Genomic DNA, 25,388 nt, shown 5'->3' on the forward strand with positions numbered 1-25,388 from the left:
TAGGAAAATTTATTACCAGCCTGCCACATCAGTGCCTGTCCTGCCTGCTTTTTCTCCCGTTCCCTCCCGACGTCTACTCCCACTCCATCTGACAGTCAAACCCCTTTTGGCCCCCCAGTTTCCCCTCCCCGCAGAGAACGGATGGTCTAAATAGTCACGGAGTCCTGTCATTTTTCAAGAGCTGTGATGCTAAGGATGATGCTGTTGATCCAGGGTTTTAATTTTTTTTTTTTTTAAATTAATGGCATTGCTTTCTACATGACCTTGCAGAGGAGGCTAAAGGGTGTCCATTCTGTGTGCTACAGAATTTGTGCGGCCCCAGAGTATGCACGATGGGGGTGGGGGGCAGAAAGAAGGAGGCAGCAGGGAAAGGCAGCGGCCCGAGAGCCAGGGAGGAGAGGAAGGAGGAGAGACGGAGAGGAGAGGATCAGGCGGACAGGCTCTGCCAGCCAATCAGAGGCGCGCTCCGGAGCTGCAGAAGACCGAGCCGCGGAGCCCGGGGCTCGCAGGAGCGCCGAGCCGAGTCTGGGGCTCTCCGAGGACCGGAGCAGCTGTGCTGTGAGCACTGGGAAAGTCCCCTCTTTGCTTCTCATAAATTAAGTTCTTTTCCACCAGTTAGGGCAAGTCAGCTAAGGTAAGGCTTCAATAAATGACACTTTACTGTGTAGTGACATTAATATTTTTTGTACAATGGGGGCTGCTTACCCGGTTCTGAGTCAAAACAATATTTGGTGAAATCCTCCTCTCGGATTGGTTTCACAGGATCTAGGGTGAATGGGAAAGTTGTATCTAATGCTTCATAAGCCTTATGACTCGAATACATTATTATTATTATTATTATTTTTAATTTCTTATCCAGGAATGTTGCTGTAGAGCTTATGGAATGTGAGTCTAATAACCCCGCTGGGTGTCTGTTTATGTTGATCTGTGGATATGCTGTTATCTGCCCTGCCCCTGAAGTTGGAAGGAGAGTCTGCAAGGCACATTTGAGTAGTGATGGCATCAAATTGAGCTGTCATGTATGTCTAGTTATAAAAGTGAGAGAGAGCATTGTCAGAAGAGAAACAGGGACGTTGAAACTGAAATTTTGGTAGTGCTTTTTAATTATTGCCTTTCCAATATCCTCTAAAATTACATGATATCTGAGTACTGAAGCTGCAGCTGAGCAAAGCTCATTTTCTCTTTTCTTTCTTTCATTCTTTTTTTTTTCCATGAATCGCTTCCATAAGTGCTTATTAAAGCTTAAGATGAAACTTTTACTTCTCTTAAAGGGCACTATAAATGATGCATAAGAAGGAATTAGGCAGGCTCCTGCGATCAGCAGTACACTTTATTTAGCATATGCCCTTATGTTTGTTAACTCTGATTCATTTCCCTTTCTTAACTTCTTGAACCTGATTTGTCTGAGTGTGGGAATAACAATTATTTTGTATTAATTTTCGTGTCTAAAATTCCAGGCAAAATTATGCCTTATGCATGTTTGTATGCCTGTGTGTGTGAGAATGTGTGTGTGTGTGTGTGTGTATTGTGCGTGCAGATGTGGAACTAGGAAAACCTGTCATGTGACAGGTGAAAAAATACAATTTTATTAGCTAGTTATTACAGTTTTTCCTTATATCAATGCCTGTGGTACTTAATGAACTTTCACATTAATCAAGAGTAAATGTTCCTTGCTATTTCCCTGCTGGATATCAAGAAATACTAAAATAAAATTCTTAGCTAAAATTATTATGGTCTTCCATTTGCTCAGGTGACGGCATCACTGCTTTGAGCTGAGAGATACAGATCAGGGAAAGATTTTATTTTGCAGCCAAAAAAAAAAAAAAATTACCACAAGCTCTCACAGTGTTTTGGAACCTTTATTTTCGACTCTGGGATCACCCACAGATTTTTCAAAGCAGGGGGCTTTCCTTATGCAGTAATTGCTCTCTTCTATTTTAGTGGACTTGCCTTACCAGAGAAAATATTCTAAATCAAGAGTTTGAGGTCCAGATTAGATTTCGTGTGTACCTTGTTGGATGTGGGAGGGGAAAGCAGGATATGATACTAGTAGAGAATTAGTTCTGTCGTCTAACACTCTGGTCCAAGCACCAATCATCATTTCAGTTTCTTTCAAGCCTCCTGTTAGATATTTAATTCTGGATTTCTTGATAATGAATTAACCTAGTGTAGGTGAACACATTTATTCACTTAATAAGGCATTCATTTAATGCCTTGCTGGATAAGGATTTTATAAACCATAATACTGATGATTTTCACAGAGATAGCTAACTTAAGGAGGGAAAAAACAAAACAAAACAAAAATGATACCAATGGTCAAGTTTGATTCCCTGACAAGAATCGGAGGTAGAAAATAAGGATTTACTGTTTCAGATGCAACAGAAGTGTCCAACTGAAGATAACACAAGAGTAAAGGAAAATATAATAGCAGAACGAAGGTAAGAGCTGGAAAGCTCTAGCTGTAACTCTGTATAGTGCATGTTGGATATAATTGGCTACAGCAGTTGCGAACATGGTCAATAGAAACCGGTGCTTGAGTAAAATCTATACATTGGGCAATTGGAAATTATTCCTCCTGATGCCCTATTTTTCAGATGGATATAAGGGAATCATGAGAATGAATGAGTCAGTCCAACTTTATAAATTCTTTAGATGAAAGGTGCTATATATAGTAAATATATAGTACTTTTTTGTTGGCTTATATAAGTGTTGATATTTGTGGTGTGATGAAAAGAAACCACATGTTCACAGGTGTGTGTCCCACTTGTCCTGTATTTGGCTTGTTGATGATTAGAAGTTTGAGGTATACCTGATGTATTTGCAACCTGATTTAATCATCTTTTAGGCTCTGAACATGCATGTGCCTGTCCGTAGGTCTAGGCTAAAACATACTGAACTTACTGACCTGAAAATATTTTATCTCAAATCCCTGTTTTTGATGCCATGTAGTCAAGTGAAAAGTGAGAGAAGTTGAGAGATTAAACACAGCAAGTGTGTAAGATGTTGTTTTGCTTTTTTTTTCTTAATAAGTAGAGGACTTCAAACTTTTTAATTCGCTTAATGAATACCTTTGTGTTTTGTAGGATGCCTAGCAGCATCCCTGTTTTCTACCCACAAGATGCCAGTAGCAGCATTCCCAAATTGTGACAACCAAAAATATCTGCAGGCATTGTTAACTAGTTCCTTGGGGAGGGGGCACATTAGCACCCCTCTCCCACTGAAAACCACTGCTGTAGTAAAAATCAAAGATTGTGTGCAGAAAAGGGTCATACAACACATGGTTCGAGTAGACAACTGCTCACATACAGTTCAGTTTGGGTGCTCTGTGATGACCCCCCTTCTCTTGCTTTGGATGAATTTCAACTGGTGTTTCATTAGGTCCCTAACACAGACTGTGGGAGAGCTTATCAGTATTGTTTTTTCTATAAACTGAGAGACTGGCCTGTATTATCATATATTACTTTGTAGGACCAAGAGGAAATTTAAAAAAAATGGGAAAAAGAAAATGTAGATGCAAAGACTGAAGACATATTTCACTTCAATTTTTATTTTCAGATGATTCTTTAATATAAATAATAAGTAAATGAAAGATACTGATTCTTTCTATTCTATAATAGCTTTTGTTATTTTGTTATTTTTTCTTTTCTTTTTTTGTCTGTGTTTAGAATGTCAGGAGTGGGTGTTTACTCTAGTAATTCCATGTGCTTGGGGTATTTTATAATGTTCAAAGTCTCCAGAAGTAAAAGGAAAACATTTTGATTTTAAATGCATACTTCTTAGTTGGTGGTTATGTATAGCACAATAAAAAGAAATATTGAGCTTAATGATTTGAAGACATGGCAGAACTTGATCCTGACCTGGATTACTTGTGTCAAAAGTCCCTTGTATATAGGCCATTTTTCCTCATCTGCCAAAGGGGATAAGGATAGGTATGAGAACCAACAATACAAGGTGTTAAAATGGCTTTCAATTTGTTAAGACCTACACCACTGTTGATATATTATCGTAGAGTCAATGTCTCTGGTGATTTGTTTGATGAGAGTTGACTCAGTCTGCTAAATCTTCTAGCTATAGTGGTTAAAAATTATCTATAAGAAATGGCAGTATTTTGGGGCGCCTGGGTGGCTCAGTTGTTTAAGCGACTGCCTTCGGCTCAGGTCATGATCCTGGAGTCCCGGGATCGAGTCCAGCATCCGGCTCCCTGCTCAGCGGGGAGTCTGCTTCTCCCTCTGACCCTCTCTCCTCTCATGCTCTCTCTCTCACTCTCTCTCTCTCAAATAAATAAATAAAATATTAAAAAAACAAAATGGCAGTATTTTTTGTTTTGTTTTTATTTAAACTCCAGTTAGTTAACATACAGTGTAATGTTAGTTTCAGGTGTACAATACTGTGATTCAACACTTCCATACAACAGCCTGTGCTCATCACTAGTGCCCTCCTTAATCCCCAACAGCTATTTCACCCATCCCCCCATGACCATCAGTTTGTTCTCAGTAGATACAAGTTTGTTTCTTAGCTTGCCAATGTCTCTTTCTTTTTTATTTCCCCTTTGTTCATTTGTACAAAAGGCATTATTCTTAATTTTTTTATGGATGAAATAAAACATCTTCATTTTGGAATGTGATTTAAGTTATAGATAAACCTAATTTTTCTCTCATTTCCGTTTTTCCCATATTATCTACATTTATAATTTGTTTAAAAATACAGAAATGTGAAACCTAGAATGCACTTTGAAATTTCCTCTTCAACAATAACCATTTAACCATTAGTACTAATTTGGTATATATTTTCAAAATAATTTTTAATGAATAGATTAATATAGATATTTATATATAATTATAAAACAGATTTAAAGTTAAAGTTGCAGGCATACACAAATGTATGCATTCATATGAGCATATGCATACAGATAAAGTAAACCCAGCTCAGTGTTATACCCAACTAATTTTATAGCATGTTCACTCTTCCATGTGAGGTTATAGAGAATTCGTGAATATCTAGAAAAAATCCAGTGCACCATTATGTGCAGATCTGACATTTAACTCTAGTTCAATGTTAGGGACACACATTTGTTTTACAGCTTTCTCTTCTTATTATGCCAGGGTGATTTCAGGTTGGTGATGCCCCGGCCATAGTGAGTGGTGCACATTTTGACGATTGCATAGATTTACTACCATTCATTTAAGTAATCCTCTATTAAAATGTTTTTTTCTAATAGTAAAGAGAAGGCCAACACAAATTAAATAATTTAGTATCTTTATCATTGCTGATAGTGTTTTGACTTTTAAGTGTGGTACATGTTCCAGAAAGAGATTTCCAGGAAAATAAATGGACTTCAGGGAAATGTAGGAACAAGTATAAGAAAAACATTCACTTTAGTGTATCCTGACATGTGTGGGTGTTGCTTCCTAGATACCAGAAAATTCTGGTATGTAAACTTCTACACTGCATGACTACATCAATTTAGGAAACTTCTTAGTAAGCAGAGAATAAAATGAACAAAGTTCAACCCCTACAAGTGTTTGAGTGAAATACTGATGAGAGCAAGTATTTCACTTATCTGAGTTCCCCTAGACTATGCCTTATTCAATATTTTGCTCACACTGCATGGGATATGATAGATGAATTGCCAGTTAAATGAATTTGGACTTTGCAGATGCCTCTCCTGGAAAAAGGGGAATTCACTATCATTTAGATTTCACTTATGTTTAGATGACCATAAGGATCTTCAAATAGATATTTTCATTGTATTTATGCCTTTGGGACAATATATATGACTTATATATAACTATTCACAATATGATGTGACTGGCAAGTCCACTTGATCCAATTATTTTCAGTCAGTCTACCTGATAACAAAAGTATTTTAAATAAAAATATATGTGTTGGTTAAACTCACAGTTATCAATGGGATTTAAATGAAGACTGAATGCCATTTTAACCTATTGAATCATCATATTACAAATAATTTTGGAAACCAGTGTTGGCAAAGGTGTGATAAAATTTTTATTTACAGTTATCCCTTGTAGCAGTGAAAATTAACATACCGGTTTTGAAAAGCAATTTTCAGTCTATGAACTGGAGATGGGAAAAAGCAGACTTCCTTACATGTGACTTGTGGGAATAAACCCCTAAAAAACAACTCAAAGTATCAAAAAATGAAGAAATAACTCAAGAAGTTAAACGTAAGAATTCAAATCAATCTAAATAATGATAAATTGATGGAACTGAATATTAAGCTGAATACAAAACTTTATATAAAATGTGATTTTTAAAAGGACATCAAGTAAATCCATTCTCTTGGATAATATATTGAGACAAAAACGTGCATCTCCCAATTTTTCTGTACTGTTTATGTATTTAAACATGTGTAATTAGTATCCTCAGCTTCAATGTGATATAATTTAAATGAGCCATGAAAATATAAACAAATTATTTTAGCTTTATGCAATATTTTGCTTTTATAGAGAACCTGCTTATTGGCTGATTGGTTCAGTTCAACTTACCAATAGATGAGAAAGCCTTGTATTAGTGATTGGGAAGTAAAACAGTTCCAAAAGACTATTCACTAAGATTTTCAATTCTGTGATTGAAATTCTACTTTTAGATGATTTTTATCATATTTTAAAGCAAAAATAGCCATACCAAATAATAGATTATACTTTATTAAATGTTAAATTAATTTATGGAAATTACATTCTATTTGGGAAGAGTGATGATATACAAGGGAAATCATGTATTGCTTGTAGAAAATACCATTATTAAATGGGATATGGAATAAAAGTGTTTTTTTTAAGATTATTTATTTGAGAGAGAGGGAGAGAGAGAGAGAGAGAGTGTGTGAGAAACAGCATGCAGGCGAGAGGGTCAGAGGGAGAAGCAGGCTCCCCGCTGAGCGGGGAGCCCGATGCGGGACTCGATCCAGGGACTCCAGGATCATGACCTGAGCCGAAGGCAGTCGCTTAACCAACTGAGCCACCCAGGCGCCCTGGAATAAGAGTTTTGAAGAAATAGGTGGTAGTTTATAGTTTAGCTATTATGACTTGTAAGCCCTCATTAAGAAGGTGATTTTGAATAAAGCCTTGGAGGAAGTATGGTTATGGACAATATTGATATATGATAAGCCATATTCCAGAGAGGGCCAAAGCAAGTACAGAAGTGGGGAGGAATATGCACAGCCTATGGAAGAATAGCAAGAAGGCCAGCATAGCTGTAATGAAGGAACAGAAATGAATCATAGAAGGAGAATACCATTAAGAGATAATGGAAACCGGATCATGTGTAGATCCTATAGATTAGTATAATGACTTTGTATTTTTCCTAGGAGATTTGGGGTAGTCTTAGATGTTTCTGATGAGAGAAATGTCTTAATCTGATGTCTGCATGTTAGGTGTTAATAGAAGATGAAGGCTACAGATGGGATTAATGTTATTAATCAGCTATGTATCAGCAAGGAAGTCTGGCCATGGGGTTGCAGTTAGACTGGAGAGGAGCTAGGACAGAACAGGACAGTTGTGGAATTATTTCAATAATTTGAGGAGAAAAAATGGTGACTTGCAGGAGAGTGAAAGCAATGGCGGTGGGCAAAAGAGGTATATCTTGAAATTAAAGCTGATAGGATTTGACATTATATAGGATATTTGGGCTGGTGGGGGACAGTAAGGGTAAAGGATAAATTTTGTTTGCAGCATCCCAAGCAATTAGAAGGATGTAGTTGGGGAACACCTGGTTGGCTCAGTCGAAAGAACTTGTGGCTCTTGATTTCAGGGTCATGAGTTCAAGTCCCACATTGGGTGTAGAGATTACTTAAATAAATAAACAGAAGAAGAAGAAGAAGAAGAAGAAGAAGAAGAAGAAGAAGAAGAAGAAAAGAAGAAGAAGGAGAAGAAGAAAAGAAGAAGAAGGAGAAAGAAGGAGAAGAAGAAGAAGAAGAAGGGGGAGGGGGAGGGTAGGATGAAGAAGGAGGATGAGGAGGAAGAAGGAAGAGGAAGGGGGGAGGGAAAGAATTGGGCAGAACAAAGTCTGGCAGGGGAAGGAGGACAGGCAGTTAAATATGAAGAACCAAGTTTTGTATATTTTTTTAGGTTTTTTGTTTTGTTTTTTGAGTAGGCTCCATGCCCAGCATGGAATCCAATGGGGGGGCCCAAACCCACAACCCCAAGATCAAGACTTGAGCAGAAAGACTGAGTCAGAAACTCAACTGACTGAGCCAACCAGGTGCCCTTGTATATTTTTAGATTTAAATGTCTTAGTAGGGATGGCGTGGAGTCAGTTGAATACAGAGGTGTAGGATTCAGAGAAGAGCTGTCAGCTGGAGGTAGGAAATCAGAAGCCACCCCTCATAGATTGAATTTAAAATGAAGAGATTGGATGTGAATGAAAAGATGAAAAACGCAAGGCCAATAAAAAAAATAAAAAAAAGATAAAAATGAAAATCAAAAACTAATGATGTAATGTATGGTGATTAACATAACAATAAAAATTAAAAAAAAAAACACAAGGCCAGAAGCTGGAGCAACCCAACACAGATAGGTTGGGAAAATAAAAACCAGCACAACTGGTTTCTTGAGGCCATAAAAATTAATATTGGCACAAAATTATTGCTTTAATCATCTCTAGGTTTCAGTGTTCATTAATATAGTTCTGCTCTTTTAATATTTTTATTGGCTTTAACTAAAGCATGATGTTACAATTATTGCTTTTTCGATTTGACAAATATGTAATATAAAATATATCTAATTTACTAATGGTTGAATATTTTGCTTTTTTCTAGCCCAAAATTACTTTAAAAATATTTTAGATTTATTTATTTATTTATTCATTTGAGACAGAGAGATACAGAGAGAGAGAGCATGAGCAGGGGGAGTTGCAGAGGGAGAGGGAGAAGCAGGCTCTCCGCTGAACAGGGGAGCCGATGTGGGACTCGATCCCAGGACCCTGGGATCATGACCTGAGCCGAAGGCAGAGGCTTAACCATCTGAGCCACCCAGGTGCCCATTTTAAAAATATTTTAAAAAGTAGATACGAAGTCTCCCATAGCCAATATTAAAATTAAGGAACTGTATGTTTTTATGTTGCTAGCCTGCTTATGATTTATGTCCTTTGATGTGCAGGAGAAATATATAAAAAAACAAGATATGAATCTATAGTTTCAACTGTTGGTATGAGGTGACTATAAAATAATGAAACTGATCTTTAAACAAATATGCAGGATTATTATATTAGTAGATCTTACCAACGACACACACACCAATGAAAGCATTCTTTCAGCAACTCTTCCAGGACCCACGCATGCACATGCACACACATTCACACACACACAACCCTATGACTTTATGATCACATTCCATTACTTAATCAAAACAGATGATAATCAGCTTGATTAACCAGCACTTTATTAACAAAACTTCATTTAGAATATTTATAATCTTAGATGAATTAAGTGCTTTAACTTCTGCAACTCAGTTTTGTGAGAGAAGTAACAAAAAGAGTTTGAACAATTTAAAGGCGTAAGTGTTGTGTGTGACCACATTGAAGGCTAATGTAGTGGGCAGAATAATGGTTCTCAAAGATATCCAGGTCCGAATTCCTGGAACCTGTGATTACATTGGGTGGCACAGGTAGCTTAAGAATGTAGATGGAATTAAGGTTGCTAATCAGCTAATCTAAAACAGGGAGCTGATCCTGGAGGATCCAGGTGGGCTCATGGTAATCACAGGGTACTAATGGTGGGAAAAGGAGGCATACAGGAGGTCAGAGTGATGATATGTGGGAAGAACTCAACTCTGATGTTGCTGGGTTGGAATATGGAGGAAGAGGGCCAAGCACTAAGTGCTTTGGGAAACCACTAGAAACTGGGGGAGGCGAGAATTCTCCACTATTGCCTTTAGAAAGGAAGTCAGACATGACAGACGCTTGGATTTTAGCGCAGTTGTGACTCATTTCAGACGACTGACCCGACCCATCTCAGGTTCCTTTACCTACATACAGAACCAGAAGATAACAACTTTGTGATGCTGTGATGTGAAGCCACTAAATTTGTGGTATTTTGTTACATTAGCAATAGGAAACTGATATAGCTACCTAGCATAAGGAGGCATTTTAAGTTCTGCCTTTTATAAACAAATCATGTTAATTTTTTGAGCATAAATATATAGAATATTATTGAGTATATAATAATTATACCATTAACCTGATATTGTTATATTGTTCAACATTATAAATTGTTGAAAAAAAATCATGATATCAACCCTGAAAGATGTTTTCTAAAACAGAATGTAAAGTATAATTAGACCCTAATGAAAAAAAACAATGTATCTTACCTAATGTGTACACTCTTGTCCCCAGTAAGTACATTGTACTTCTATTACTATGAGTGTCCTGGACTTCTAGTTCTTGTATCCAAATATGATTTAAAGAGTGTCAAATTCTTTTCTATAGCTCTTTTAGTTGTAACAATGCAAGCATCAACTTACAAATTAAGAAATAGAATGTATAGCAATGTATAATGTATAAACCACATTTCCCCTTTTCACTTTTACAGTAGGAAATATTCAACTTTTGAGCAATACCATTTTATAAAAAACAAATTTCATTATGATATGCCATTCAGTAGTTTAGAGGGTATAAAGATAGATAACCTGGTATGATTAAGAAAGATGAATTTAGAATGAGAATAAAGAAATCTGCGTTCTTTCAATGATCTAACTATTTTATAAGATTTATTTATTTTAGAGAGAGAAAGAGTGTGCAAGTGGATAAGGGGCACAGTGAGGGGAAGAGAGAGGGAATCTCAAATAGACTCCCACTGAGCATGGAGCCCCAGGGCTCAATCTCATGACCCTGAGATAATGACCTGAGCTGAAACCAAGAAGCAGACACTTAACTGACTGGGCCTCCCGGAGAACCCCTGTGATTTAACTATTTTTAAATAAGTGAATGAGATGACTCTTAAACAGGAGAAAAGTTATTTAGCCTCCCTTTCTGAATGGCTCTTCCTCATGTTTAAAGCATAACGTTCAGGTGAACGTTCATGGAAAAATGTTGTGCATATTTCAAGTGTATAGAAACTAAAAGAATGTAGTAAAGCAAATCTTCTAGCAGTATTTGGCTAATTACAATTTTATTTCAGTCTTTGAAATGTCCTAGATATATCATTTGCTCATACCTGGTTACAAAAGCCCTATTCAGCACATGGTTCTAATAGTGACAATAGACCTGCCCACCTGCATGTGAACCATTCCAGGGCAGGAGGAAAACCCAAATGAGTAATGCACACCTGTCTTCCCTAATCTGGCTGGGTGGTGATATTGGAGGCACTGGAACAAATTGTTCATCTGAGCTTCCTTACTCTTGATCCATGTTCCATGATCTGCTTCCAAAATCCTTGGCTGGCCTCCTAGGGACAGAACCAACTCTGAGTCATGCTTCCATCCCTGGCACATAATCAAGTGACATTTCATTTTCTTCTTACATGTTTTGCTTTTCTGATTTATATTCATTCTATTAATCTTTTAAATGGTCGGTGCTCAGTATAACAAGTCAAAAGATAAGGTTAACAACCTCCATTTCCCTTTCTTCAATGCCTACTCAGCTGAAATATCCAAAAATTAGAATTTTTATCCATCCATTTTTATCCACCTTTCTTTATACATCTATAAAACATGTGTGAACATATATATGTGTATAGATATAATATGGGCATAGACTTTTTTCTACTTTTTAATGTAAATGTGTTATGTTATTTTGCTGTGCATTTTTACATAAAGTTGGATCACTAAAATCTCTACACATCAGTTACATCGGTCTGATTCTTCCTTGTCTTTATTGTCTCTGGATTAATTTGTTTTCATCCCTGCTTCTGTGTTTATGTCCTGCCACATTGCATCATTTTTCTCTTTTGTCCCTCTTCAATCTTATCCCTCCAAATTTTCATTTGCTCTGATGTCAGTTAACTAGCTTGGGCAGCCATAACGAAATCCCAAGGACTGTGTATCTTAAACAATAGGAATTCCTCTTTCATAGTTGTAGAGGCTAGTAAGTCCAAGATCAAGGTGCTGGCCCATTCAATTTCCTGGTGAATGCTCTTTTCTCTCTTCCTGCTTACAGATGGCCACTTGCTGTGTCCTCATATGGCAGAAAGCAAGCTCTCAGGTGTCATTTTTGATCAGGGCACTATTTCATATGAGGGCCTTACCCTCATGACTTCACCTAAACCAAATTGCCTACCCAAAGGCCCTTCTCCAAATTCCATAGCATTGGGGGTTAGGGTTTCTATATAGGAATTTTGGAGGTACATGGTTCAGTCCACAGCAACAGTTCCTTCTGTTTTCCTATTTTCAACTCTTTTAAAAAAATATTATTATTATTATTATTTTTAAACATCCTCATTCTTTGTTCTACCAGTCATTTCTGTCTCCTCGGTATGTTCCGGTCCTCATTCACCTCTTTCTCCAAAGTCACCTTATGTGACTTTTAAGAATGCACCTGAATATTATAGCCATCTGTTTTTCTGAAACCCTTCAAAATACTAGAAACTAAGTCTACACTCCTTCCCTGAAATGTTTGGTGACAACCGTCAGTTAGGTCCCTTTTCAAGACAGTTTAAAGGTCATGAGTATTGCTTGACTTCTGTGCCCACTCTATACTCTAAAATGCTGAAGCAATAAGTTTTTAGCAAATGTAAATGCATATAAATATGCAGAGAATAATATATAATATATGATACTTATGTGCATGCACAAAATGTATTATCTTTTTTTCAACTCTTTCTCCTATAATTATGTAGGTTGCTGAAATCTGTGACATTTTGTGTTGTCTAGGATATCTCATGACTTTTTTGCCCCTGGATTTATTGAGTGCATTATATAAAGTGAAATTTAAAATTATTTGTTTCAAGGCTTTTAAACAGAATTTCTGGACATTTCATTAAGGAAAAAATTGACTTTGATCCATTTATTACTGACTTGAGTAATAAAAAGAAAAACTCAGGAGATGACTATCAGTAGTATATGGGTATCACTGGTTTGAAATAGTCAAGGCATGAATCACCCTTTCAGATGAGATGTTCTCACCAACTTCGAAGACATCTCCTGTGTGACTCTGGAGATATATAGCAGTTGGGAATAGCTTGTTTCTCCCTGAGAAAGAAACTCACTCTATTTCCAGTCCAGTGCTAAGGAGAATTTCATGTGTATGCAAAAAGGTATTTTTAACACAAATTTGGTATTAACATGGAATTGCTGACTCTTCCGATTGTAAAATTGTGGCTTTCAGAAAGAAGTAAACTGGGACACTCTGTCAGCATCCTGTAAATGATACCCATTCTTTACTAAAGGAAATGCCAAACATTTAAAATGAAAAAGCAACACATTAACTCAGTGAAAAGGCTAGATTGTTCTAATCAATAAACTCTACAAGAGTAGTTTATTCTTAGCTAATACATGTTTATGTCTCTAACTTATCACAACAAAAGAACATTCTTTATAAAATTTTGATTTTCTAAACAACATGAAATATTTAAAATAACAATTGCTTCACCTCAGATTGTGTTTGTTATTGATCTTTCTGCTCTATGTAAATACTAACTCAGAGCTTGCTTTTCAGATGTTTATCAAAGTGCACACTTCTCCTGGAAACTCCTCAATTTACTTTTCTGCCTATTAATTTTTCACCCAGTACAGTACATTTTCTCCAATTTATTGCATTTCATTAAAAAATTACTGCATTAGAAAAATAATTTTATAATATATAAAAGTAGCACATTCTGGCAAAATATGTTTCATTGGATAAAAAATGAATTTCATGTAATTTTTTATAGTGTAGAGACTTGATATACTGAAAAAGTTGAGAGAAATTACCTAATGTATACTTTGAATTCAGATTTCAATTAACTTATCGATTTATTTACATTTATTGTTATATAAGTTATCATTTATTGATAACTAGAAGTCTTTTCTGGGATCTCTGGATGTTGGGCAGATATTAACTTCATTGTTTATGGGAGTAAACTGAAGTCATACAAATTCACAGACTTGCCCAATGGGGCACACTTCATAGTAGCTGAATCACAATGGAGCATGCCCTGTCTTCTTCCATTTTTTGTACCTCTCCACCGTTCATCCTCCATACCCCCTCGACTGTGGATCTGATGGCCTTGCCTCATGTTACAATTATAAAGCTTTCTAAAATCAGTGGGACATTGACTATCTCATGTCACTACCAAATCTACATGTAAACTGGTATCTAAATTCTAATCCCTTTTCTCTGCTCAAGTTAGAGTGAAAGAGCCTTCTTGCTATTATCCATACCTGGTTCTCAGGTTTCCCGCCCTAGACCCACTCTGACTCTTCCTCTGAATCGGTTGCATCATCATATTATCCCTTCTTAACTAATCAAATTCTACATAGTCCATATACCGAGTTCTATATATTGTAGCCCTAAAATATATTTAATATGTGTTCACGACTTTCATATCTGCTGGCATCACACTAATTCAGATCACCGTGACCCCTTCTATAAAGGTTTCCTCTCATTTGCTTTCATCAGCAGATGCTGTCCTTAAATCCTTTATGATATACCAGCTAGCAGAAACTTCTTAAAAATATAAATCAGTAGTGTTGCTCTTCTCTTTCAAAACCCTTCAATGAATCTCAATTTTATGTACAATAAAGACTATATGTTCTTGTCAGGGCCCCTAAAATCCTATATGACTTCACACAGCTTCCCTCTCCAACTTGATCCTCACGTATACCCACCAAATTATACTTTAACACTTTCCCCTCCTCATATATGTTGAGCTTTCCTTGGGGGCATTTGAACTTGTTATTCCTTTTGTCTGAAATACCCTTCTCTACTATTTTCCTATGGCTATGCCTTTATCTTTCATGTTTAATCTCATCCAATTAAAAATAATGCCCTTTTTCCTAAAGTAGCTGCTATACTCATATATTTTCTCATGCTCTTCAATGATATTATTTATTAGTTTACTTCTTTTTTTTTTTTTTTTCACTTCCAACTAGGAAGTAAACCCTACCTGAACCAAGATCTTGTTTTCCATTCACCTTTGGGTCACCAATATTTAAAAATATTCCCTGGCACATAGCCCAGAATATATCCAAAGACAAATATAGACTATAATTGAAACAAGTTAGGCTTTTAGAAGTAAACTTTTAAAAACATTTAATTGAAGTATACATAGAAGATACTGCTGCGTAAGTCATGCACACACACATAAATAACTACTGCAGATTGGACATACTTATACTACATAAAATAGAGTATTACCTGTATTCCAGAAACCTTCCTTGTATACTTTCACGACCCCTCCCTCTTCCCCAGATGTAAACTTTTTTCCTCCTGATGTCTTACCATATAGATTAATTTCATCTGTGTACTTTATACAACTAGAATCATACAGCATAGTTCTATTGTATTTGGCTTCTCAACATTATTTTTGTACAATTCATTTTGTTGATCGAATCAGTAGGTTTTTAAAAAAAATTTTTCATTTTATTACTATAGATTATTCCATTGTATGAATATACTATGAGTTATCCATTCTACTGAAGGGCATTTGGCTGTTTCCAGTTACTATTAAAAATAATACAACTATGAACATTCTTGTATATGAAATCTGGAGGACATATGTGTGCCTTTTACTGGGTATATAGTAGGAGTGAAATGCTCTGTTATAGGGTAATGTTCAACATTAATAAATACACCCTAATGCCTTTCCAAAGTAGTTGTACTAATTTACACTCCCACATCATTGTATGAGAATTACTCTAGTTATTGTTAATCTTGCTAATTTTAGTCATCCTGGCAGATATGTAGAGATATCCCATTATGTTCTTCCCTAAACTATATTTTTTGTATTTAAAACTGCAATAAATTGTAATAAATAATGCCATTAGCATTCATGTTCTACCACTGAATCCATCAGTTGTTTTTATTTGCCCCTCTGCTTTATTGGTAACTAGCTATCTTTATTTTTCTGGCCATTTGAAAACAGTTTTTGGCATTAGATGTAGGCTTTCTGAATGGATTGATTTAGCACTTTTGACATTCTCTGACCATATTTTTTTAAATTTTTTTTATTTAACAGTTTTCCAAGTAAAATGGTAAGATGCAATATAAATACAATGTAGTAAGTACACTTATTTCAGATGCTAGAGAAACAAATTATGCTTTGTAACTTGTAAGGATAAAATATAAATGAGAAAAACAAAGGCCATGACAAAAATAAATGAGCTCATCCATTTTGTTCACCATATTTAAAATATGACTCTGGCCCCACCTGACATTTGTAGATAATACCACCATCAGGACAAAAGAATATCACCTGTTCTTTGTATCTTTCATTAATTAGTATAAAGATAGTTATTAACCACCAAAGGACGGTAGTTTAGAAGCCAGGGAGCAAATGTTTGCATTTTTTTTTAACTTAAACAGTTTTCTCATTTTTGTAATGCTTATTGGCATAATGGGGACAGCCAAAGAGCTGCAGCATGTTTGTCTATGAAAAGAAGCTCTGATAATATATTTAAAAACTATTTCCACAAAGTCTTTGTTAGGGGCATTGGATTTTTTTTTTTTTTCTCTAATTAGGTTTATAAGAAATGTGTATCATTAATTCCTTATACCCTATCTCTGGAATGAATGAGAAACTACAAACCATTTTTGTGAAATACTGATTTACTGTTTATTGTTATATGAGGTTGTTTTTAAAATATTTACTTACAAACAAGCATTTTGGATATTTGTTGCCTTATACATTCCCCTTATCAGAAATTTTACTTCTTTTTGGTCTGTGAGAGTTGCATTTAATCAGTAAACATGTTTTGTTTTAATTTGACTTATCTTAAAATCATCATATTAAAATATATATTTTAGAATAAAATCTGAAAGTAAAGAACATATGCTCTAGCAGTTAGAGATGGATATGAAATCATGCCACAAACTTCAATAAGCTATTTTCTTTTTCTGTAAAACAGATTCATTCCATTTTCAATATTCTTAATTATTTGATGTAAAAAAATTGTTTTACCTCTATCTATCAATGTTATCTTCCTAGAAATTCTAATTGGACTGTTTTCACTATTATTTAAAATACCAGGGCGCCTGGGTGGCTCAGTCGGTTAAGCGACTGCCTTCGGCTCAGGTCATGATCCTGGAGTCCCGGGATCGAGTCCCACATCGGGCTCCCTGCTCAGTAAGGGAGCCTGCTTCTCCCTCTGACCCTCCCCCCTCTCATGTACTCTCTCTCTCTCTCATTCTCTCTGTCTCAAATAAATAAATAAATAAAATCTTTAAAAAAAATAAAATAAAATAAAATACCAAACTGATCTTGTGTGGCGGAGCAAATATATATATATTTTTAATGTTCTGATACACATCTCAAGCTTAAACATGATTTTTAATGTGTACATAAATACATTAAAATTTATTTGTCCTGCTAAGAATTTAAAAAAAATATTGAGATGAACTGCATCCCATGAGCCAATTAAGTTAGCATTTCCATTTTGTTCAGTTAACTCTTTCGCAGTTGGTACCATTTATCCAGAAGACCACATACCATTTTCAAAGAGAAAGTAATAAGGTATTTGTTTCAAACACTTGAGATAATAAGTTAGAGGGTTTCCTCTACTATATATTAACCTGATTATGTTTAAAATTTTTCATTTTCTTCTTAATTGTGATATTAAATTTAAAAAATGCAATGAGAAGGACAAAATGTTTAACATATATCTTGGAACAAAGCACATCCTATCTTATTGACAAAATTTAATTTCAAATATCCATATTTATATTTATTCTAAATTTAAAAACTGGACATGACAGTATCTGTTTTAGGAAAATACTATTTTATTTTTTATAATATATACTATAATTTATTATTGCCCGATTGGTTTACCTCTTTCTGTCTCATTTTTTAGTACGTTTTGTTCTTGCCACCTTTCATCTGTAGGTGTCCCCAATGCTCTTTTATTGTCCATTCATTATTCTCCATGTATTCTTACTCCTTTGTTCAGCTCATCAACTTTCATGGTAATCATTCATAATTTTATGACTCCATGTATCTAACACTGACTCTTAACCTCTGATCTGATCTTTCACTTCCAGCAATGAACAGACCTCTTCCACATGATCATGTTCTTTCCTTTAATATAAAACACTGTTAGATTTGTAATACTAGATTTTTGCTTATATTACTCTAACAAAGTACCAAAATATAAATATAAACAAAATATAAACTATTTAGGACTCCTCTTTGGAGTCTAAGAATATTTTTTTTATAATTGAAATAAGAGCAATATGTACTATACCTCCTTTTATTTTTCTGAGACCAACACGACATAATATAGAGAGTGAGACTTAGAATCAGTCAGAAATTGGTTTGAAGCTTGATTACATTAATATTTGTATCACCACAGGCAAATTATTTAATTTTCTCTTTATAAAATTGTGCAACACTAATGGAAAGTGTTAAAATGTTATGTTTCTAGCACAGCACAGTGTCAGGCATAGAGAAGGCACTCAGTAAAACATGGGTCTTCATCATTTCTGTTCTAGCAATTAATCTGATTTTTCTGTTTATAACATTGACAGCACCATGATTCCATCAAAGTCAGAAAGCCTAAAGTAATAGTTGAATATTCCTTTTCTAATCAGATTCCAGTTCCATCATTTTTTGTCATTAATTATCTTGTAGATAACCAGATTTTCTGTATTCCAATGACTACCACTGATCATTATCCTTAATCTGGCCCATTTGGCTTGCAGTAGTTCTTATTGCATTTCTTCTCTTTTCCATTTACTATTATTTTTCACTTTTTTTCTTTTATGACCTAAGTGTTCTACAAATTGCTTGAAAGCAAACATCACATCATTAATTTCTCTTATATGTCCCCCTGGCCTGGTGGTATGTTATGTGGTTGACATATATTTAATTGGTTGGTTTGGAAGAAATAGACCTAATCCCATTTTGACATATAGGTCTGATGCATACTCAATATGATTATACTTTTTTTAACATAGGTATCTTTTAAAAATGAACCTGATCTAACTGTGAGGATATTCTGAAATGACTTTAAAACAGCTGACCAGAACTAGTAATTAAATGCATTGCCTTAATTTATTTCTTTATTATTGACTATGTGAATAAGTAAGCACATAGCTCTGAGAATAATAGCTTGCAATTTGCTAATGGAAAAGGGAAGTTTATCCAAAATGCCAGTCTTTGAACTCATTTCAATGAGTAGAATGTTCAACAACTAAAATCTGTTTATTAAAAAAAAGAAAAGGTTGTGTTTCCAGTTTAATGATGTAGCAATTTTGTTAACTTTTTAAGGGCTTTTGATTAATACAGATTTGGTATATATATCATTTTATATCCTTCAGACATAATATAGAGAAAATAAAAAATATACTATCCAATTGGAATATAAAGTTATGTGTATAGCTAATGTAATATTAAAACACGATAAACTTTTCCCTTTCTTATCCAGATTTATGAGCTCTTAATCTTCTCTCAGGCTTCCATATTTTTAGTTATAGAAGATTAGAAGCCCAACTCATATCCATAAAGTTATGCCATATTTTTCTTTCTGAACAAGAGCATTATTGGAAATATTATTTATGTCTCATCATAATTGAATTAAATAATCTGAACAGAACAGCTGCCCAGAAATAAGCATATACTATATATATATATTTTTTTTAAGATTTTATTTATTTATTTGAGAGAGAGAATGAGATAGAGGGAGAGAGCAGGGAGAGAGCGCTGAGCAGGGAGCCTGATACGGGACTCCAGGATCATGACCTGAGCCGAAAGCAGTCACTTAACCAACTGAGCCACCCAGGCGCCCCAAGCATATACTATATTTTAATGACCAGTAACCTCCACTTGGTGGTTAGAAATGATCTATTGTCTTTCTTTTCATATATAAATCAAATTAGAATGTAAGATAGTTCAAACACAAAATAAAAATATTTTTTCCCTTCCTGAAAACATGTTGCTTTTTTTATGATCACTCCATACCATCTGTTCAGTATTTACTATATAGTTGTCATTGTAGAAAAAGGAAACAAAATGTTGTGTTCCATTGTAGTACATGCATACATCCTCCATATTGCAAGTATCCTCACTGGGACAGATTTAGCTATTTATTGACATGGAGGGCAATATGTTAAGAATTTCTGTTCTCTGGTAACACTCTTCCCCATAATGTAACAAGCCTAGCTCTTTAAAGTCCTCTTCCCCTTTCCTTGTTCCTTTCTTAAACCTACCCGCACCAGGGAAATATAACCTACAGGATAGTGAAACTGGTGATCCCCCATACAGATTTTGTACTCTCCACACTAATCACCAGAGTGAAAAATATCTAAAAGGTCAATGCCATAATTCTAGCTCATGAATTCAGCTTCAATAAGTACTTTGCTAATATATAATGCTATTTATGTAATCTACTTAATAAAATTATCTTGCTTATATTTCTCTATATCAGGAAAATTTGCTATAAGATTTTTAAAATACACTAAAGATAGAAATAGAAATGGTCTGAATGCATCCAGCCATCTAAACACATTGTGTATACATCAGGGTTCATAATTAGTTTCTCAGATGTTTGGCAGGATTCACCAATGAAGCCATCTGGTCCCAGAGATAACTGTACTGGGAGGTTTCTTGGTTACTGATTCAATCTCTTTACTTACTATTGGTCAGTTCAGATTTTCTGTTTCTTCCTGATTCAGTCTTGGAAGGTTGTATATTTCTAGGAATTTATCCATTTTTTCTGAATTTTCCAGTTCGTTGACATAGTAGTCTCTTATGATCCTATGTGTTTCTTTAAAATCAACTGCAATGTCTCTTTTTTAATTTTTAATTTTATTTGAATTTTCTTTTTTTCTTTGTCTAGCCGAAGGTTTGCCCATTTTAGTTTTTGTTTTTGGAAAAACCATCTATCTCTTAGTTTTTTATATCTTTTCTTTGTTCCTCTGGTCTTCATTTCATTTATTTCTACTCCGATTTTTAGTATTTCCTTCCTTCTGCTAATTTTAGGCTTAATTTATTCTTCTTTTTCTAGTTCCTTGATGTGTACAATTAGGTTGTTTATTTCAGATCTTTTTTTTTCTCTATTTTCTTTTGAAATCTTTCTAATTTCTTAATAAAGATTTTCTCTTGCTTGTCAGAGTTATGGAGAAAATCTATTATGTTTGTCCTCCCTTATATTCTCTCACAGATATTGTTATACTGTTAACAGTATAGGACTTATTATTTGTTATAAATTTCCAGAGAATTGAAGTTTTTATTTGTTTAAGAATAGCTTATAGCATTGCTATGCTTGTATTGTTCATTTTTATTTAAGTCTACAATAAAGTAATACCAATTTATTTTTTATGCATGTGTAGAAGATGCGTAAAATACAAAACAAAGACCTCCTACAATCCCATCACTCAAAGATAATCGCTGTAAACACTGCATATTCTTCAGAACACATATATATAGAATCACTTTATTACATTACATGTTGCACATATATAGGTTTTAGAACACTTTTGCACCAAATGATGCAGCATTGGTTGTTCTAGTAGGCTTAAATATCTCAATATAATATTGAATGGACATCTCAAAATGGGCATATCCAAACCACTGTGTTTGGCTCTTTATTGCTGCTACCCAAATTTTTGTATGGTCATTTTTGTTCATACATTTTGAATTTCTGATCATTTTCTTAACTTAGGTCCCATAAAGAAACTACCCAAAATGCATGATATTTTTTAAAGATTTTATTTATTTATTTGAGAGAGAGACACAGCAAGAGAAGGAACACAAGCTGGGGGAGTAGAAGAGGGAGAAGCAGGCTTCCGGCTGAGCAGGGACCACAATGTGGGGCTTGATCCCAGGACCCTGGGATCAGGACCTGAGCGGAAGGCAGACGCTTAAGACTGAGCCATCCAGGCGCCCTATTTTTTTTTTTTTTTTTTTTTTAGGTTCTAAATGTATAGTTCCATGATACAATTTAAAAACCTTACTCAAGTTCTCTTTATCTGCATGACTAACCCATTTTGTGTACTTTCATTGACTACTCAGCTGGCTGAGTGCATTTTCTGAAACAACATATGGAAATATTCTTGGTATGTCCTTTCTTTGATAGTCTATCATGTTCTAGTTCTAAAAATTTTCAGTCAAGTGATAGACTTTAAAAACATTTGAAAAGTCCGGGTATTATGTTTTTTCTCTTTCACACCACTGTTCTCACTTTTTCAACAGGATCTTTGTCTTATACCTTCAAGGGAAGTTAGATTGGAATGAAAGTCAATCATTTTCATCCTTTTAAGAATTTTTTTTGGAAAATTCATAAAATAATGTATGCAAATATATTGTGGAAGGTCAAGAAACTAGCTTTTTTTTTTTAAAGACTTCATAAATGGGAGTAGTGTAAATCCATGGTTTTGTGAAAACTTGTGTAATCTAAATAAATAAACAGGAAGTAGATATTGGCCTGCCCACGAGGGCTATGTTTATTATGGCTCATTGTTACTATTTATGTTGTTTTTTTTTTTTTTTTAAAGATTTTTATTTATTTATTTGAGAAAGAGAGAATGAGAGACAGAGAGCATGAGAGGGAAGAGGGTCAGAGGGAGAAGCAGACTCCCTGCTGAGCAGGGAGCCTGATGTGGGACTCAATCCCGGGACTCCAGGATCATGACCTGAGCCGAAGGCAGTCGCTTAACCAACTGAGCCACCCAGGCGCCCTATTTATGTTGTTTTTATTTCAGATCTCTTAAGAGCCAAGTCTGGGTCAATTTTAAACTCAAGATCAAAAAATAAATTTAAACAATCTAATAATCAAGGAAATACAAAGTGTTCCTTTGTCATTACATAGTATCAGTGAGTTACAAAAGAGAAGTGATAATCTCATTAATATCTTTCCTGCCTTGGTGAATTAGATGGGAGGTCATATCATTTTAAATGGATCATATATAATGAATATTTTAAAAAATATTTTCTGAGACTTAAGCATTACACTGAAATCTCTTTAAGATTTTCTTGGAAAACTTGGGATAATATTATCTAGCATAGAGTTTTTGATAGCAGAGCTAACTATGTCAAATACTCTAAAGATAGTGAATTTTCTGATTTTTTTTTTGGTTTTTCTAACTTACAGACTCATCATTTATTAATTATGGGTAATTCATCCATTAAATATGGACTTATCACTAGGTCCATATTACCTTTCCAACTTATTAAATGTTTGTAAATAAATGTGACTCACAAATATATATTTCTATCTTTAAAAACTAGAATCTGATACTGATGTAAGACAAGAGAGACAAAAATAAAAAATAGATAAATCATGGTAACAGAATACCCATAAGTAAATAATTTTACACATAAGCATTCATCATGCAATCAAGGAAACTTCATATTAAGGTTGAAGAAGATATCTCATAATATATTATGCCAATATTGGAGAACTCAGCTAAAATCTTTTCAAACAAGATAATAATGCACTGGGAATGAATTATAAAAAGTAAGATCTTAGAAAACCAAAATGAACTATAATGAATATTTATGTTACCTGTGGGAGGAAAGGTTAATATAATCTTGCAAATTTTAGAAAAAAAATATTGCAGAAGAAAATGGTTAGGATTGAAAATATATAAATTAGAGCCCTCTGGAATAATAATTAAAAATAAATAAATGGGACTAATAAAGTATTTACTGCAATCTCAATGAAAGGCCAACAATTTTATTATGTTATAATAGTAAAACCGTGGAAAACCTCTTGACTGTTATCATGATTATAAAATAAGGAATTATAGAAATAATGCATAGAAACACTGAAATTAAAAGAATCATAGAGGACAACAGGCAGTAAACAAAACCAACAATATAATCTCAAAGAATGCATACTATGAATCCCAGTCTTGCATGTAATTAATGGTATAAAATTATGCCAAAGAAATAATTTTTCCAATATTCCAATATTGCTTGCAACCTATCAAGTTCCTGGCACATGGTGGGCACTGAGGGCCCAGAGTAAGATTAAACACCTAAACCCTGGCCTTCAGTAAGTACAGTCCAGCTTTGAAACTTACTAACAGCAGGTCATAGGTTTTAAGATGTAAGTATAGGGTCTTTTTTGAAGAGGTAGCGTAGCTCCAGGTCAGTAGTAGAGGATATCTACTCACATCCTTTAGGGATTTAGGGTGTCTGAAGTTCTGTTGTTAGCAATGTATGGCTTTGTTCTCCCTGTAGGTCACTATCAGTCAGCTGAAGGGTAAACAAGATCAAAGATGGAAAACATGTGGGTTGGCCAGTCATCACTGGTCGTTCCTAAAAGCAAAGTAATTTAGTTGTAAGCCCAGAAAGAAGAAAAAAAGACTTATTTCAAAAAGACTTCCCTCATAAAGACTTATGTGTCTACTTTCTTTCATTTTAAAATGGACTCGTCAATGAAATGCTTAAGCATCATAATCATTAGTAAAGTGTTTCCCTTTTTTGGTTATCCAAATATCACGTTTTAATAGAAAATATCTCCTTAATAAAAATGCAGATTTGATTTTCTCAGATGGGCCCTTTAACTCTGAAAACTCTGAAAACAAACAGTCCTCTTTTTGCATCAGTTCACATTACAATAGATGATGGAAGAAAAGAAAGATAATGCATGCAATCTTCAAATGCACAAAGAATAATGCCGTTGTTGCCTCTTAAATAAATTGCAAACATGTTTTTACCTGAAAAATCCAATATTAGATTAATAGAGTTTTGTTGACAATTCTTTCTGTATATTGCTAGTCTTTTATAGCCATGTAACAAGCCATAACTAGACCAACTCCCTATATCTAAATACAAACACTTTGGTCATAGCTGGCTGCAATGCATGTCTTAATTTAAAAGAAAAGGATATGCAAATATTATGTAGATATTTTAAAATAAATCTTTATATGTGCATAACACATATAACCAATAGATAAATTATTCCCTGCTTTGTAAAATACTTTCATATATGTTTTATTTTCTGTGTTTCCTATTTCCAGACATACATGTTTCCAAACATACATATATATGTTTGTGTGTGTGTATATATATATATATATATATACATATATATATATATATATTTACAGAGGTCTGAAATCACTGTGAAAATAGAAAAATGATTCTCAATGTTTGTTCTTGTTCATTCATCAAATTAAATGCAGAGTCCCTAGTGCTTATCTGTCCTAAAAATGGTCAATAAAACAGGCAAAGATACTTAATTTCTATACTATGAGAAACATAAAAAGGTACTCCTTGATACTTTACCAAGCTAAGGAACAGAGTTTATTTTTCTCCAGAATATTCTACACACTTATCAGGGTAGAAATAAAATTTAATT

At 34.3% G+C, this 25,388-nt stretch overlaps 1 protein-coding gene across 6 annotated transcripts in view; it reads left to right on the top strand.

Annotated features, from left to right (window-relative positions):
- CDH18 (cadherin 18) overlaps window positions 1–25,388 on the top strand; it is a 990,219-nt gene that overhangs the window by 507,493 nt on the left and 457,338 nt on the right. For 3 of the 6 annotated variants that reach the window (XM_073891070.1, XM_073891069.1, XM_025866679.2), the window contains exon 1: window positions 488–634. The exons of 1 other annotated variant lie outside the window; for it this stretch is intronic. The gene's annotated coding sequence lies outside the window, so the exon portion shown is untranslated. Of the gene's footprint in view, window positions 1–485; window positions 635–25,388 lie in introns of those variants that run through there. 2 more of the 6 variants (XM_073891071.1, XM_073891072.1) reach the window with 1 other exon arrangement.

Source organism: Callorhinus ursinus, unplaced genomic scaffold (genome assembly GCF_003265705.2).
Source record: "Callorhinus ursinus isolate GAN/ISIS: 27379988/994484 unplaced genomic scaffold, GSC_fseal_2.0 scaffold3, whole genome shotgun sequence".
Taxonomy (NCBI): Eukaryota; Metazoa; Chordata; class Mammalia; order Carnivora; family Otariidae; genus Callorhinus; species Callorhinus ursinus.